At 42.7% G+C, this 18220-nt stretch overlaps 1 long non-coding RNA gene across 2 annotated transcripts in view; it reads left to right on the forward strand.

Moving 5' to 3' along the window:
* Window positions 1-6350: 6350 nt before the first annotated feature.
* Window positions 6351-18220, forward strand: part of LOC142444983 (uncharacterized) — a 99001-nt gene continuing 87131 nt past the window's right edge. For both annotated transcript variants that reach the window (XR_012783945.1, XR_012783946.1), the window contains exon 1: window positions 6351-6485. This is a non-coding gene — a long non-coding RNA (uncharacterized LOC142444983). The remainder of the gene's footprint in view (window positions 6486-18220) is intronic.

Below are 18220 nucleotides of genomic sequence, written 5' to 3' on the forward strand. Positions count from 1 at the left end.
GAGGGATATATAACCTAAGTTATTTGAGTTAATATAGTTATAAAAATCCCCATTACTGAAAGCAGTTGGCCTAAGGTAATTTTACTTAGTGTAATCTCTATGGCATTTTTATAACTTACTTAAAGACAAACAGGTTGGACGTGATGTCACCTAGAGGTGCCAGATATGTTGCGAGTCTTCTCTTATTTGCCTGACTGCTAGTGCTGAAAAGCTGGGCCCTGCTAGCTAGTTAATCAACAGACCTCCTGAGACTGGCCTCAGACTTTCAGTCGCTCACCACTCTGTTTGCTTCCTCGTGCTCAACAGTTGTTGCCGCTGGTTATCCTGAAACCTGAGTTCATGTAAAACATCTCATGTAAACCCTCAAAGTATAAATTCCAAAGTAAACCATATGTATCTAGAGAGAGAGAGAGAGAGAGATAGGTAGATAGATGATAGATAGATAGATAGATAGATGATAGAATTACAAAACGTAGTATTCTTACTAGAAGCATATTAGTTGCAATAGCCATGGGCAAGGGCTTAAAGAGGGAAAGAGGCCCCTAGCCTCTCCAGGAGGGTGGAGAGTCAGTAATGTCCCAATACCTCTTGAGGCAGTACTCTCCACTCTCCTATCACGCAGAGTGCATTGGACAGTGGATTATGGAAGACGTGGTTAGATGAATGTTTAACACCTTATTATTTGATCTCCCTTTTGACCCATTTTAGAGGTAAAGTTTTTGCTATTTTCTGTTTTTTTTTTCTATTGAGGCTTTTCTCTATCATAATTTGTTATTGCTGTTAGCTTCTATTGCTTTTGTCTGTGTATGTTTTTTGGTATATGAAACCCAGAATGGGTGACTCTGTAGAGTCAGTGACTGGATTAATGGTTTCTTGGGGAGTTTGGGGGGGGGGGGGAATGGGGAACAAATAACAAGGAAAAGGAAAATGTTTCAGAATTCTAATGATTGTCTAACTGTTCTTGATATAATTGAACTATTGAATTGCATTGTATGGATTATGTCAAAATAAACTGCTTTAAAAAATGAAATATGAGCTAGAAAGCCTAGTTAATTAAAAGAGAAAAAGGGGGTGGGGGACATATTAATACTAAGGAGGAAAAAACAGAAACAACTCTCCAGCCTCGCAGAGGCACAGTTTTCCCAAAGACACGGAAGCTGTGTGCTGTGAAGTGTCAAAACTATGCTGAGATCACTTCAAAGCACAGCAATGTCTGAATATTTATTCCCTTCTTTAAGCTTTTCTTTAACAAATCTCTTCACATTTGTCTCCAGAAAGAAGCTATCTTTACACGTCATCTTTACTTCTTTTGAGTTTATTGTCAAGCTTAACGCAGACAGAAACACATGTATGTCACCAGTATGTGTAAGTCAGGGGAGTAAGGTCCCATTGGGTAGAGCTACTGCTCGCTGTGGGTGACAGATTGCCTGATCTGAGACATATTCCCTGTAGGCCAACCCATTCTGCCCAACAGCACAATGAACATTATGAACTTTGACTTGGAGTGAACAAAAGGGGGTGGCCTGCAGGTACAAACTGTTCTCACTCAGCTGCTACCCAAAGGGATGGCAGTTCAAGTCCACCCAGAGACAACTTGGAAGAAAGGCCTGGACATTTACTCCCCAAAAATCAGGTATTGAAGCCCCAGTTGTGCCTAGTTCTATTGACAAACACAGGGTTGCTGTGAGCAATAATTGACTTGCTGAACACCTAGTACGGGGTGTCGGTAAGTGTTGTTTTGATTCTAATTTGTTATACTCTTCAATCAGCTATTGTCTACAAAATCAAGGAAATCTCTTCTATTAGAAGAGTAGGCCCGTAAACTACTTCTCAAAACATCAGACATGGAAAGCCCCACAGAGCGCCATTCTCCTCGGCCCCGTACCCTGGCATTTGTGACCAACAAACAAAACAAGCGTGCAAGGAAAAGGATCATTAGTGACAGATAATCCCTTGCAATTTCCCAGTGCCTTACTGCAAACATGTACACAGGGGCAGTTCTACTTTGTTGTGTGGGGTCGCATAAGTCAGAATTGACTCTATGGCTGTAAGTTTTGAGTTTTTTGAATAAGCCAATCCCCACTAATGACGTTAATTCATTTACTTAGCAGTTTTCCTGAGAGCCTACTTCATGTTAAACTCTGTTTGCAATCTCGCTGTTGCAGAGAGAATAGGGCATCGTGTGAATTTCACGTGCACACCCTCCTGGAGCAGGCAGTGATATCCTTAGGGTTGGTGTCAGTCAGTCTCCCCGTGACATCTCTGTGTCCCCCCACCCCCTCGCACCATGGGCCTCCTCCCTTCCAGTTATTACAAAATCCCCAGGAATGGTTCTTATTCATTTGAATCATAGACCAAGGCGTGATATACTTTACAATTGTTAGAATGTGATTTCTTAGAGTCTATGAATACTAACAACAAATTGGTTTGTAGACTTTCTACATCGAATTACAAAATTATTCATGAAAACATTCTAAGAAATGAGCAAGCACCTTTTTAATTTTTCTCCCTTTCCTTTCATGACTGCTTCATTCTCAAAAAGTTATTGATGTAGGGGGTTCAAAAAGTTCATAGAAAATTTCAATGATCTTTTCACTTTCAGTGTACTTTCAGAAGCATTGTAGCTAAAACACTAGACTGACAAAATCAGTCCCTAGAGAAATACGGCAGCAAGGGAAACAGCGACTGGTGCTTATAGCCGCTTGTGCAGAAGAACCCATGCTTTGAGGGATCACTGTAGCTGAGTAGTAATGACCGCTTGGCCTGCCTGCATTCTTTTCAGTAGTGTGCGGTGTCCACTGAATTGGTTCTGACTCATAGCGACTCTCTGTACAATAGGATGAGGGATTTCCGGGTCCTGAGCCACATTCACACACTTGTTACGTCTGAGCCCACTGTTGCAAGTACCCTGTCAATCCATCTCACTGGTGGTCTTCCTCTTTTTCAATGGCCTCTGCTTTACCAGGCACGATATCCTTTGCCAAGGATGGTCTCTCCTGATAAATGTCCAAAGTCATTGAGACAAGTCTTTCCATCCTTCCTATCAAGGAGCATTCTTGCTGTACTTCTTTTAAGACACATTGATTAATTCTACTGGAAGTTTGTGGTACGTGTAATATTCTTCACCAATATAGCACCTCTTCTTCATTCTTCCATCTGCATTGTCCAGCTTCCTCATGAATATGTGGCGATTGAAATTATCATGCCCTAGTCCTACAAATGTACCCTAGAGAGGAACTGGAGGACACAAAACATGCACTCGGGCACCCCAAGAGTATACTGAGTCCCTTGCAGCGTTTCCCCCTGAGATTCGCTTTTCCAGTGACAGACACCACCCCGCACGGGGGATCCCTTCACGCTCAACATGACGAAGTGACTTGAAATGTGGTGATATTTCAACATTATAGAATGCTGTGTAACTTCTTAAAAAGAATCCTTATACAAACAGTATAGCTTGTGTAACTTGAACAAACATAGGATACATTATGAGGTAATGTTACATGAAAAATAAGTGAGAGTTGTACTATGGCAGTGGGGATCTAGATTTTTTTACATTTTGATTTTCAAAAATGTCAATGTTTTCTATCCTCCCTAGAGTGTGGTCATCAGCAGCCGGCCTTGCCTGGGGAGCTTGTTGGAAATACAGAATCCCAGGCCCTACTCCAGATATAGTAAATCAGAATGCATTTTAACATAATTCCTGAGTGATAAGTATGTGCATTATGGTTTAAGAAAAAAATGTTCATTGAATAAGTGTCACCATTTTGGTCTTCAAATAACTCCGAGTTGTCAGGATGTTTGCATCCCCATCCCACAAATGAGGAGGGAGCCCTGGTGGCGTCGTGGGTTACGCACCAGACTGCTAACTGCAGAGTCAGCAGTTTGAAAGCATCAGCTGCTCTGTGGGGGAAAGATCCAGATTTCTACTCCCAGTAGAAAACCAGTTCTACCCTATCCTCTAGGGTTGCTGTCAGTCATAAATGACACAATGGCAGTGAGTTTTTGTTTGCTTGTTTTTTATCAAAAAGAAGACAGGATTGGCTACAACAGATAAACTCCTCAGGACCAATAATGAGAGTGGCGATACCAGGAGGGTAAGGGGAAGGTGGAGGAGAAAGGGGGACATGGACAACAGAAAAGTGGGTGAAGGGAGACAACAGACAGTGTAAGACATGAGCAAACAATAATAATTTATAAATTATCAAGGGTTCGTAAGGGAGAGAGGGTGGGGAAGGGAGGGGAATAAAACGAGAAGCTGATACCAAGGACTCAAGTAGAAAGCAAATGTTTTGAGAATGATGATGGCAACAAATGTGCTTGACACAATGGATATATGTATGGATTGTGATGAACTGTACGAGCACCCAATAAAAATTATTTTTTAATGTCTAGAAAAGACTGAAGGCAACATATGTATAAGCAAGCCTGATGCAGTCGATGTATGGATTGTAAAGAGTTATAAGAGCTTCCAATAAAATTATCTTTTAGTTAGAAAAAAATCTTCCTAAAAAAAGAAGAAGACGGGATTGGAGTGAAGTGACTTCTTCGGGGACATACACAGTTTAATGTCTGGATCAGCTCTCCTGTCCAAATCTTCTGAGTCTGCTAACCTCTGGCAGCTGACTGCATGCCAGCCACTGCCGGTCTGCCCATGCATTGAGGACAGGTCCTACTCTGTATGGCCTGAAATGGATGACCACTACTAGCTGTCTTCAGCTCAGCGGTAGATGGCAGTCACCAGAGTCCCTATTACAGAAAGGAAACAGGAGAAAGGAACACTTCTCTGAAGCCTCTCTCTCTACTAAGTCCTTGAGCCCTAATCCAGGAGGGGAGGCTGAGTGTCTGTGAGCCCCCTTGGAGGTCCAGGGATGAGAGGGAGCAGGGGAGGAGGCTGCCAAACATTGACCGAAACTCCTTAGCATACTCCCATCTGTGTCTTAAAAGGAGAAACAGACCCAGAAAGGGGAAGTGACTTGGCCCAAGCAACACAGCTAATTAGACAAGGTTGGAGCGGGAGGAGAGGTTGGCATGGAAGTAGTCCAGATTACAAGGTGGTATGACTGGGAGCATGTACGTGCAAAGGCACTGGCAGTAGAGTAACCCTGCCCCTCCTTGCCAGGTGGGAGAGGCGCCATGAGTGACCGCACAACTTCTGGCAGAATAGAGCTGAAGTTTCCTCCCACAAAGTTGCTACACCCTCTTGTCAGTCACGTGCACTATTTCTGATCAAAGGCTTATCCTATCACTTCACATTGAAAAATGTTGGCCTCCTATCCCGTGGACTGTGTCCTCTCAAGCAGTCTGACTCTTCAACCACTGAAAAAGGTGAATAAAAATTGTTTCAAAGGTAAGCTGAAGAAGCAACACAAGCACTTTAGTCAATTTTGCTCATAAATGTGGACTTTTGAATAGTATTTGGAGACAGACTTCTTGAGAAGAAACAAATCACACAAGCAATGAACACTTTTGACATCGGGCAAAGGAAAGGTCAGCTGAAAGGAAAGATCAGCTGATTTGGACTGGTCTCCAAGAGAATGTCTATACAACTCAAGGAAATAGACACACATTAAAAACTAGGATGACTTAGAGATCAATGGAATAGAAGTCAATATTGCCCAAACTTGAATCACTCCTATAAGAGATACAGCAATTGCAAGATAATGCAGGGTTTTGTGGAACAACGTTTCATCAGGAGATTAGAGCAGTATCTCATCAAACTAAAGGGAGATGATAGATGATGGAAGATCAATTTTCATTTCGCCCTTTCTTTGATTATAATAATACCTTGTGCCTTCTCCAAATGGCAGAGAAGTAAATTCAGGCTTGATCTAAATAACATCGAAACACTGAGTCACTTCAGTCTTAAAAAGTTGACCTAAATTTGTTGTCCTCATAGAGCGACCCAGCCACAACATCTACTTCCTGTTTCTGTGAGTTATATTTTAGCATTTGACAAGTAAACGGTTCACTGGTAAAGCAGTTGCTGCAGAATCAATCCCGACCCATGGCTGCCCCGTGGGTGCTGAAGGGAATCTGCTGCACTGGGTGTCCAGTGGCTGGGGGGTCAGAGGGTCCCTCCGAGTGGACACAACCTTCAAGTATGCAGTTAGCACCCAGGTGTAGTACGTCCATTTGCAGCCAAGTTTGGTCCCCAGTCAATGGACGTCATGAACCACCATCTGCCAGTGGTGGATTGTGATGTGTGCAACAGGCTTCCATCGAGCTCTCAGACTAAGACAGACTAGCAAGAAAGGTTTGGCGATCTACTTCCAAAAACCAGCTAAAGAGCACTCCGTGCTTCACATCAGCGTGATCTACAACCAATCATAAGGTGGCACAGAACCACATCCTGTTTCTCTCTATTGTGGGTGAGGGGCCATGAGTTAAGGACTGATTCCTGACTTGTTGGCAGCAAACACCAACAACAAAAGAGTGAGTGGAACCTGCACACCCATGATGCCGACCATTTTTCGAACAGCCAAAAGGTAGAAACCACCAAAATATCCATCGACACATAAATGGATAAACAAATGTGGTAGACAGATAAATTAAGTCCTGATGTATGCCACCACAAGGATGTCCCTGGACGTGGCGACGAAGCATGGTAGTAGGGCAGGAGGAAAGAGATGGAGGAAAGAGCTAGGAGTCAAAGGGCATTTATGGAGGTCTAGACAAAGACATGTACATGCAAATATATATAGGAGGATGGGGAAATAGATCTATGTGTCTATATTTATAGGCTAAGTATTAAGGTGGCAGAAGGACCTTGGGCCTCTAGTCAAACACTCCCTCAATGCATGAATACTTTCTTTTATTAAATTGGAACTCTATGATGCTCACTCTCCCAACACAACTGCTGGAGCCAAAGTGGGTGAACAAGTAAATGTGGTGAAGAAAGCTGATGGTGCCCGGCTATCAAAAGAGATAGTGTCTGGGGTCTTAAAAGCTTGAAGGTGAACAAGCGGCCATCTAGCTCAGAAGCTAAAAGGCCCACATGGAAGAAGCACACCAGCCAGTGCGATCACGAGGTGCCAAGGGACCAGGTATAAGGCATCATGCAAAAAAAAAAAGATATGTGTGTATGTGTATATGTGTGTATATGTATATATATACCATATTAAATGAAAGGTGATGTGCAGAGTGGAGACCCAAGGCCCAAGTGTCAGCCAATGGAGATCCCCCCATAGAGGGGTTTAGGAGAGGAGATGGGTGAATTAGGGTGCGAGGTAGTACCGATGAAGAACACAGCTTTCCCCCAGATCCTGGATGCTTCCTCCCCCCAACTACCATGATCCGAATTCTACCTTGCAGGACTGGATAGGGCAGAGGCTGTACACTGGTACATATGAGGACTGGAGGCACAGGGAATCCAGGGTGGATGATACCTTCAGGACCAAGGGTGTGAGGGACGATGCTGGGAGAGTGGAGGGTGAGTGGGTTGGAAAGGGGGAACTGATTACAAGGATCCACATGTGACCTCTTCCCTGGGAGAGGGACACAGAGAAGGGGGGGAAGGGAGACTCCGGATAGGGCAAGATATGACCAAATAACGATGTATAAATTACCAAGGGCACATGAGGGAGGGGGGAGAGGGGAGGGAGGGGAAAAAAAAAAGAGGACCTGATGCAAAGTGCTTAAGTGGAGAGCAAATACTTTGAGAATAATTGGGGCAGGGAATGTATGGATGTGCTTTTTACAATTGATGTATGTATATGTATGGATTGTGCTAAGAGTTGTATGAGTCCCTAATAAAATGTAAAAAAAGAAAAGAGGAGAAAAAAAATGATTAGGGCAAAGAATGTACAGATGTGCTTTATACAATTGATGTATGTATATGTATGAATTGTGATAAGAGTTGTATGAGCCCCTAATAAATTGTTAAAAAAAAAAAAAAAAGGATGTCCCTGGACAACATGCTGCCCAGAAAGGTCAGCCACAGAAGGGTCAATGCAGTATGATCCCACATAAGGAGCGGATAGAAACTGAAGCTCATTACTGGTTACTAAGTATCAGAGGGAGGATGAAGGGGGAGATTTGCTTGAAGGGACATTGGTTTTATGTTAATGATGGTGGAAGAATGGTGGGGGGTCGGGATAGAGATAATGGATACACAACAGCAAGAATGTAATCAATGTCACTGCATGTCTGTGTTGGCAAGTGTGTTTGAGTGTATATTTTCACCATAACTTAAAAAGAGAGAATGAAATGTGTGGGTCATTCTACATTCATAGATGCTGTGGGGGATTCCTCTTGGGATCACAATAGGAGAGCCTATGTAGCGGGATCAGGGAAATGTAAAACAAACTCAAAATCGTGAAAAAGCCAGGCTTACAGGTTTAAGAGAGACTGGTGGAACCCCTGAGACAATGTGCGGTCTTTAGACATCCTTCAAGCCTGGCTCATCTGCTAGCCAAACACAGATGAATACAGTGAATAGTCACAACAGGGAGGAACACAGTTGGTAGGAAAAGCAATCATTTGAGATCAAAAGGACAGCATTTTCCCAGGGATACAGCTCAGCGGGTAGGAAAGGAGCAAGCAGAAGACAAATGGAAAGTGGAAAGAGAGGGAGGAAGGGGGAAGAGTGCCATTACATTGTGGAGATTGTAATCAGCGTCATGAGTCAAAATGTGTATGCGCTGTTGAATGGAAACCCAATTTGGTTCTTAACGTTTCACCCAAATTCCAATAAAAAGTGGGGAAAACATTTTTTTTTCTTATCTTTTTTTAAAATTTTTTTTTAATTTTAACAATTTATTAGGGGCTCATACAATTCTTATCACAGTTCATACATATACATACATCAATTGTATAAAGCACATCTGTACAGTCCCTGCCCTAATCATTTTTTCTCCTCTTTTCTTTTTTTACATTTTATTAGGGACCCATACAACTCTTATCACCATCCATACATATACATACATCAATTGTATAAAGCACATCCATACATTCCCTGCCCCAATCATTCTCAAAGCATTTGCTTTCCACTTAAGCCCCTTGCATCAGGTCCTTTTTTTTTTCCCTCCCTCCCCTTTCCCCCCTCCCTCATGTGCCCTTGGTAATTTATACCTCGTTATTTTGTCATATCTTGCCCTATCCGGAGTCTCCCTTCCCCCCTTCTCTGCTGTCCCTCTCCCAGGGAAGAGGTCACATGTGGATCCTTGTAATCAGTTCCCCCTTCCAACCCACTCACCCTCCACTCTCCCAGCATCGCCCCTCACACCCTTGGTCCTGAAGGTATCATCCACCCTGGATTCCCTGTACCTCCAGCCCTCATATGTACCAGTGTACAGCCTCTGCCCTATCCAGTCCTGCAAGGTAGAATTCGGATCATGGTAGTTGGGGGGAGGAAGCATCCAGGATCTGGGGGAAAGCTGTGTTCTTCATCGGTACTACCTCACACCCTAATTAACCCATCTCCTCTCCTAAACCCCTTTATGAGGGAATCTCCATTGGCCGACACTTGGGCCTTGGGTCTCCACTCTGCACTTCCCCCTAGGGAAAACATTTTTTAAAGGCAAAATATTTAATTTGTTTTCCCCTTTTGTTGTTGTCCTGGGCAGAGTTCATAATTGTGCACCACCACATAATTTCTGAACAAGTACATACAACCAGTTTTGTTCCTAATTTTATTTGAATGTTCTGGAGGGGGAGAGGGGAAAAGGTACCATCTAGTTATGCTTTCAATCGTATGTAGAAAAAAACAATTAGGAAAAATCAAGATTACAATGTGGCATGGGGCATGATCAAGGAGGAATGTACCAAGCAGGAAGATCTGCAATGTAAGATCCAAATATGTAACATTTAGGAAGCCAACTTGGCAAAGGGGAAAGCGTAATGAGAGAAGGTTATAGGGATAAGCAGATGTCCAAGTTATGCACGGTCTTTATTGAAAATACCATGGATCCTCATGAATTGCACAAGACTCTGTATTGCTCATATTACACTCCATCCTCTGTAGTTTGGTGGGTAGCCTGGAAGGGGGTAAGCTAAACAACAGTTTCTGACAATAATTGGGGGGGACACTTTTTAAATAGCAAGGGAATTGGCATAATTGAAACTAAAGATAAAAACTTAGAACCAGGATAGAGGAGATGGAGTGTATGTAGAAGGGCTGTTAAAAATATAAAACTTGGTTGCATTACTTGTGGAGGTTCAAACTTGTGAAGGTTAAATACCATAATTTTTTCATTTGTTCTGCATTTTGATTCTGAAAAGAAAGCTGGCTTTTCCCGTTTCTTATTTTAAAAAACGTGTAAAAAAAAAATACCATGGAAGGTCCTTAAAATATGTCAAGTAAAGAACTAACATGCTTTAGCTTGCTTTTTTAAAAGATCATTCTGACTATATTGTGGAGAATATGTTGTTGGAAAGTAGGAGTTGGAGAGAGGAGGTCAGTTAGCTCCAAAGAGAGATGATGGAATCTTGGAGGGGGGTGGTGGCTGGGTAAATCGGGAGTTCCAGAGCAGGAAGCGAGAGGCATGTAGCAGTGGCCTGAAGTAGCACCGTAGGGAAACTTGTAGAATCTTGCCAGGAACGGATTGGCACAGTCATAGAGCTAAAGTAAGAGAAGAGACCAAGACAACTCACCCCCCAGTTTCATGACCCCAGTGTCGCTTCCCACTCTGGACTAGACGGGAACATGTGCATGGACATAGGCAAGGAACAAAGCTCATGCCACAAGGAAGCCAGGAACAGGAATGGGGATAGCCATACCAAAAGGGCAGCGGGATGGGGGTGAGTGGTGGGGAGGAAGTGGTACTGATCGCAATGACTATCATATAACCACATACCCCCATCCAGCGGGGAAAACAACAGAAACCCGAAGGGAAGGGAGACAGCTGTCGGGGTGAGATATGAAAATAATACCAATTTTAATCTATCAAGGGGCCACGAGGGTGGGGGTGGGGGTAGAGAAGGATTAACAAAAAAAGGGGAGTTGATCCCAAGGGCTCAATAGAAAGTAAATGTCTAGAAAAGAACGATGGCAACATATGTACTAATATGTCTGATACAATTGATGTATGAATTATAATAAGAGTTGTAAGAGCCCCAATAAAATGATCTTTAAAAAAAAGAAGAAAGAAATTTCTCTTTCATTTCAAAGAAAATTCATTGTAGACATTCTTTAGCAGACATTCCTTAAATCTCGTGGCCATCCTTTGCTGGAGGTCAGAATGGGAGTGTCCCCCAGTGGGAACTACAATTCCTAAATCAGATTCAGACTAACCCTAGGTCAACCCCTGGGCTGGGCATATTCTCCTTGAGCAAAATCAAGGTTCTGTGATTGAGGAGGAGGCAGCAAGGAATAACTATTGAGCAGACAATCAATGCTAGTCAACTACAGAGAGAACTACTACAGAGAAGTTTGTGAAGAAATTACCAAGGCTTCTGATATGAATACATCAAGTTGCTTAATAGCTGAAGGGGTAAAATCTGAAAGAGGGTGTTAAATAAACAGTTGGATAGTTGAGAAGATGTCAAAACGTTAATAGCCAAATGGAGTACAGAATCATGGAAGTCCCTTTGTACAGGAGTAAAATTCAAAATAGCGGTTTGGGCTTCACATCCTTTTAAATTCAAGATCCTGCTTCAACGGTGTTGCGTTGCAGAGGGCATCTCAAATCTCGGAAATTGTTGAGACTATAAGTGGGAATTCAAATGGGGCACATATAACCAGGGGGGCTTTCGTGAGTGTATCAGGATTCAGTTTTACAATGTGGAGACGTGATTAATCTCCCAGCCTGCCTATCTGAGAACAAAGCAGGGAGAACATATGGTACAGCAGTTGGGAACCATCAACCGCATCCGTCCAGCTGCCTGGGAACTTTCAAATGGAAGCTGCTTCACTGGGAAGGCAGAATCTTCTGAAGGAACCAGAGCATCCATGAAAATGTAAAAGGAATGCGACCAGGATTGAAATTTTTGGGAAAATAAGACTAAAGTAAACACCATACATCACAGGTAATGAATTTCTGGAAAGACAGTTCCTAGATGGGCCCTACTACTTAACCAAAAGGTTGGAAGTTCAGCCCCAAGAACACCTCATTGCTAAATAATCGATTAGATGGCAAAATACCAAATGTCCTCCATAATTGCTGTGCTCCTTAGAAAACCACCTACATTAGACCCAACGGTCACCAATTACTTTAAAACACAGGTGAGAGGATAAGGGAGCAGGGAAAGTAGATGACTACAAATGGAACCACCGGAACAAGACTCACGGCAAAAATGTAGCCAATATCGCTGAGCAATGAGTGTAGACATTGTTGGATAAAAACCTAAACTGTTGTGTAAACCTCCACTGAAAAAAAAAAATCTTAAAAAAAAAAAGGCATTTCAAACCCACTCAGAGGTGCCTTGAAAAATAAGCCCGGCAGCTTGTTTTCCAAAAGTCACAGCTTCGAAAACCCCACAGAGTGCAGATATTCACAGCTTAGATGGGGTCACCATGAGTCAATTTGATAGCATCTGGATTTTGGTTTAGAGTAAAGAGAGCTGAACACTCTTGGGGGGGTGAATGTTAGCTCAAGAACTTGAGAGGTCTGGGTTCAAAACTTGACTTTAACCTTGGGACAATCCTTAATCTTGTTTGAACCTCAGCTCCTTCGATGCTCCAACAGTGGCAATGCCTACTCTGAAGGGTTGTGATGAGCAAACCAGATAAGAGACCGGTGGTGTCACTTAATAAAGCAAGTGTCTTCTTAGAGTTTTAACAATGTAATTGCCCCCAACTGAAGGAAAGTCACTCTCCAGTAACAGATTGACCAACTAAATCCCAGTAGAATGGTATACTGTTTTTGTTGGGTGCCAGCCAGTCGGCCCTGACCCATCGCAACCTATGGACAACAGAACAAAACACTGCCCCGTCCTTTCCCACCCTCACAACTCTTCTTTAAGCCCACTGACCCAGCCACGATGTCAGTCCATCTTGTAGAGGGCCTTCTACTTTATCGCCGCCCCTCCCCTTTACCAAACATGATGGCCCTCTCCAGGGGCTGGCTCTCCTGACTCGTCTAAAACATGGAAGATGAAGTCTTGTCATCCTCCCTCTAAGGCGCACTCTGGCCTTACTTGTTCCAATACAGATTGGTTTGTCCTTTCAGCTGCCTGTGGTACTTCCAATATTCTATTCCAGCACCACAATTGAAGCAGCACAACTTTGGTCTTCCTTATTCAATGGCCAACTTTCACATGCCTATGAGGCAATGGAAAATACCATGGCTTCAGTCAGGCGCATCTTCTCAAAATAACATCCTTCCTTTTCAATACTATAAAGAGGTTTTGTGCAGCAGATTTACCCAATACAATAAGTCTTTTTTAAAATCATTTTATTGGGGGCATATACAACTCTTATCACAATCCATACATACATCCATTGTGTCAAGCACATTTGTACATTTGTTGCCATCATCATTCTCAAAACATGTTCTTTCTACTTGAGCCCTTGGTATCAGCTCCTCATTTTTCCCCACCCTCAAGAACACTTGACAATCTATACTTTTTTTTTTTCATGTCTTCCACTGGCTGATGTCTCTCTTCACACAGTTTTCTGTTGTCTGTCCCCCAGGGAGGGGGTTATATGTAGGTTCTTGTGATCGGTTCCCCCTTTCTCCCCCTCTTTCCGCTTCCCCTCCTGGTATCTCTACGCTGATAATTGGTCCTGAGGAGTTTATCTGTCCTGGATTGCCTTTGTTTCCAGCTCTTATCTGTACCAGTGTACATGCGCTGGTCTAGCCAGATTTGTAAGGTAGGATTGGGATCATGATAGTGGTGAGAAGGTAGCATTAAAGAACTAGAGGAAAGTTGTATGTTTCATCATTGCTACACTGTACCCTGACTGGCTTGTCTCCTCCCCACGACTCATCTTTAAGGGGCTGTCCAGTTGTCTACAGATGGGCTTTGGGCCCCTAATCTGCACTCCCCCTCATTCACAATGATATGATTTTTTGTTCTGGATCTTTGATTCCTAATGCCTGATCCTATCAATACTTTGTAATCACACAGGCTGGTGTGCTTTTTCCATGTGGGTTTTTTGACTTTTCAGCTGGATGGCTGCTTGTTTATCTTCAAGCCTTTAAGACCCCAGACACTATATCTTTTGATAGGTGGGCACCATCAGCTTTCTTCACCGCATTTGCTCATGCACCTGCTTTGTCTTCAGCGATCATGTCGGGAAGGTGAGCATCATGGGATGCCAGGTTAATAGAACAAAGTGTTCTTGCACTGAGGATTACTCGGATAGAGGCCCAATGTCCATCTTCTACCTTAGTATTAAACCTATAAATATATGCACATAGATCTATTTCCCCATCATCATATATAAATATATTTACATATGTATGTGTCTGTATTTAGATCCCTATAAATGCCCTTTGCCTCCTAATTCTTTTCTCTATTTCCTTTTACTTTTCTCTTGTCCCACTATCATGCTCAACCTTCATTTGGGTTTCATTAATTCCTCTCGGTTACATTGTCCTTGATCAAGTCCCACCAGGCTTCTTACACCCTCCTCGCCATCGATTTTGGATCACTTGTTGTTCCCTTGTCCCTGTGTTTGTTAACACCCACTTCCTTCTTCCCCCCCCCCCGCCATGTCTCCTCCTCTTCCATGTCCCTCCACCCCTCCACCCCCGAACCCGTCCTCATCCATGTGTCCCCAGAACCTGTCAGTCCTGTTGTTTTCTCCTCCAGCTTGTTTATCCAGACTATCTTATCTAGATAGACCTGTAGAGATAATAATATACCCAAAAAACAAGACAGAGCAAAACAAAGCAACAGAAGAAAACAAAAAGAGATAGAGAAAAGCCTGTAACTAGTTCAAGGTCTGTTTGTTAACCTTTAGGAGTGTTTTCTGGTGGAGTCTCCAGAGTCTGGTGCAATACGTCTTTTGAGCTCTTAACTGCCGCTTCCATGAATACTGATTGTAAGGCAAAATCTTTGGCAACTTCAACCTTTTCTCCATTTATCATGATGCTGCTTACTGGTCCAGTTGTGAGGATTTGAGTCTTAGTTAAATGGAGCTGTAATCCATGGTGAAGAATACAACCCTTGATCTTTATCAGCAAGTACTTCAGTTCCTCCTCACTTTCAGCAAGCAAGGTTGTGTCATCTGTATATCGCAGGTTGTTAGTAATCCTGATGTCACACTCTTCATATAATCCAGCTTCTCTGATGATTTGCTCAGCACATATGTTGAACAAAATATAGTGAGAGAATGCAACCCTGACCATCACCTTTCCTGATTTTAAACCATGCACTATTTCCTTGTTCTGTTTCCACAACTGCATCCTTGACCCACGTGCGAGTTTCAAATGAGCACAATGAAATGTTCTGGAATTCTCATTCTTCTCAAGGTTATCCACTGTTTATTCTGGTCCACACAGTCAAATAGCTTGGCATAGTCAATGAAACACAAGTAAACATCTTTGTGGTATTGTTTGCGGTCAGCTCAGATCCATGTGACATTAGCAGTCATCTTCTTGCTCCATGTCCTCTTCAGAATCCAGCCTGAACTCCTGGCAGCTCCCTGTCAATGTACCACGGCAACCATTGTTGGATGACCTTAAGCAAAATTTTACTTGTGCATTATATCAGTGATACCGTTCTATCATTCTGTTGTATTGTTATTGTATAATCAAATGTTACATAACTATATATTAAAACCCACCAAGCTCCATGCCATCAAGTCAACTCTTACTCAGCCTGTAAATCTTTACAGAGGCAGAAGCCTCTTCATACACCCAGCCATCAACCAGTGGACTGAAACCGACGACCTTGTGGCTAGCAGCCTAACGCATAACCCACTACATGTAATTGTGCTTTGAAGGACATAACGAATGGAGACACATCTAGCTGTGTAAACAGAGTGGTCTACAATGCATATCTATTTCTTAGATGTAGTTTTTAAAAAGACAGTATATACACCTACACATGTTAATAGTTTTTCTTGCACTGAGATATTATAAGTGATTTGTATTCTTTTTTATAAAAAGCACAAGCTGAGCTTTTTATGATGGGAATAAATTGCTTTTATAAGTACATGGAAACTCAATTGGAAATAATAAATGGCGGTGGATATTTTAATTTCCCTGTTTTGGTTACCCTTATTAGTGCATTGTTCTTATGTGCTGTTCCTCAAATCCAGCTCTGGCTTAGTCCCTGGGAAAATGGCAGCCGTCCAGTGGGAGCCAACAAATGTGTACCTAGAGGGTTCAAGCAGAGTTTCCTTCGTTGGATGTCGGTGTTTTGAGCTGGCTGGGTGTGCCTCTTTCTGCCAGGAAGAGTGTGTCACTGGAAAGGAATTTGTTTCTCTGCAGCAAAAAGATGGTTAGTGGAAGAGAAAATAAAAATCGTGTGCATTTCCTATATACCCCGCATAGACGGTGTCGCTCTAGCTGGATCTGTCTAGTTGCTTCTCGCAGGGAGACTCTTTGACTCAGGGTCCGATCACTCAGTCCTAGATGAAGTGCAAGACCCCTCTCAGTGTGCTGCCAGCCGGCTCCCTCTGATGCCCAGGTTCGAAACCTGGCTGTGTTTCTTGAAAGAGTCTCTGCAAAGGGCTTAAGTGGAGAGCAAATGCTTTGAAAATGATTAGGGCAAAGAATGTACAGATGTGCTTTACACAACTGATGTATGTATATATATGGATTGTGATAAGACTTGTATGAGCCCCTAATAAAATGTTTAAAAAAGAAGAAGAAGGAAGAGTCTCTTCGCTGAGCCTCGGTTTCTCAGCTATTAGGACTTAATGCATTTGCTGCTCCCACCAGACAGTGAGCTTCTTGAAGAACAGAGACTGCGATGGATTCTTTTCTGTATTCACAGGGCCTAGGCCGGAGCCCAAGCTCAATGAACTCTGTGGACTAAAATAATATAATGACAAGGATGTATTAATTATTTTCTTTTAAGTGTCAATGTTCCCAATTAACTTTGGGAACATGGCTCTCCGGGGTATATTTGTATGTGCTCTTATGTCTGGAGATTTTTTTCATTTTAAAGCAAATATAGGACCTATTAGAACATGATGGATCTGTTCTGCCCATAGTGTCAATGTTAATCCCTTTGATTTCCGGTTTCCGCATCTGCATGATTATATGTAACTCCGTAAGTAGGCTGGTGCTGTGAATGATGATTTCACGAAGTACTTAGCACTTATGTAAACCCGATAAACATTTGTTCTCTTTATTTAAGCAAGCATGAGGTAGTTAATTTATTGTGCCAACCTGGCCAATAAACACATGTGGGGTTAATTGAAGGGTGGAGAGATAAATGGCTCTGTGAGCCTCGCCTTTCTAGTTCTCAGGTCTCTTGCTTTGTGATGGTTGCACCAGGGTGCAGCTGCCTTAGCAGTTCCCTGCTTCAGCTAGCAAGGCTGGCTTCCTGTAAGACATCCCCAAGGAGAAGCCACATGGACCTACCCCGATGTAGCCCTGGGTGGTGGAGTAGCCGTGTGGAGACCCCTGCCAGCGCTTAGATGCTTACACATGCACTGATTCGGCTTTCCTCCTGCCGTCAGCATCATAGTGTGTGTTTTGTGAGCTGGAGGGGGACTTTGTGGATTGGTGTTGCACATATGGGTTACTGTTGGACTTGTGGGCTTGAGCAGCACTGGGTTGGGATGTTCTTTTGATGTGTACTTATCTTTTATATGAAACTCTCTGTTATACATGAGTTTCTGTGGATTTGTGTCTCTAAAGTACCCAGACTAATACAAAATATGATGAAGAGTAGCTCTCATTAATTGGTTTTTTAATTTTAATTATAAAATCAGACCATTTCATTTGAAGTATCTGACCACAGCCATCCTGGGGACAGATGAACAATTTACCACAATATATTGCAGTCAATACTAGATGAGTAGCCCAGAGGAGGAAGCATCCACCCAAATTTAACAGCGAAATGTAGTTATGCCGTGCTGTAAGAGGTTTAGGAAACAAACACAAAACACCCATAGTCATCAACCTTACCTAGGTCTGGAGACTAAGTCTTCACAGGAGCAGAAAGCTTCATCTTTCTCCGACGGGATGTTTGTGGATTTGAATTGCCGATCTTATGGTGAGAAGCCCAAAGCTTGACCCATAGAACCAGAGACCTAGAGCTCTTGTAAATCTATGAAGTTGGAAAATATTAGGATCTTGTGTACCATGAAGAACAAAAGGCTTCACCTTCAAAAAGGATGATCTCTTTTATGTCGAAAAGAAAGTTAAATGCGGGCATA

Source organism: Tenrec ecaudatus, chromosome 4 (genome assembly GCF_050624435.1).
Source record: "Tenrec ecaudatus isolate mTenEca1 chromosome 4, mTenEca1.hap1, whole genome shotgun sequence".
NCBI classification, from domain to species: domain Eukaryota; kingdom Metazoa; phylum Chordata; class Mammalia; order Afrosoricida; family Tenrecidae; genus Tenrec; species Tenrec ecaudatus.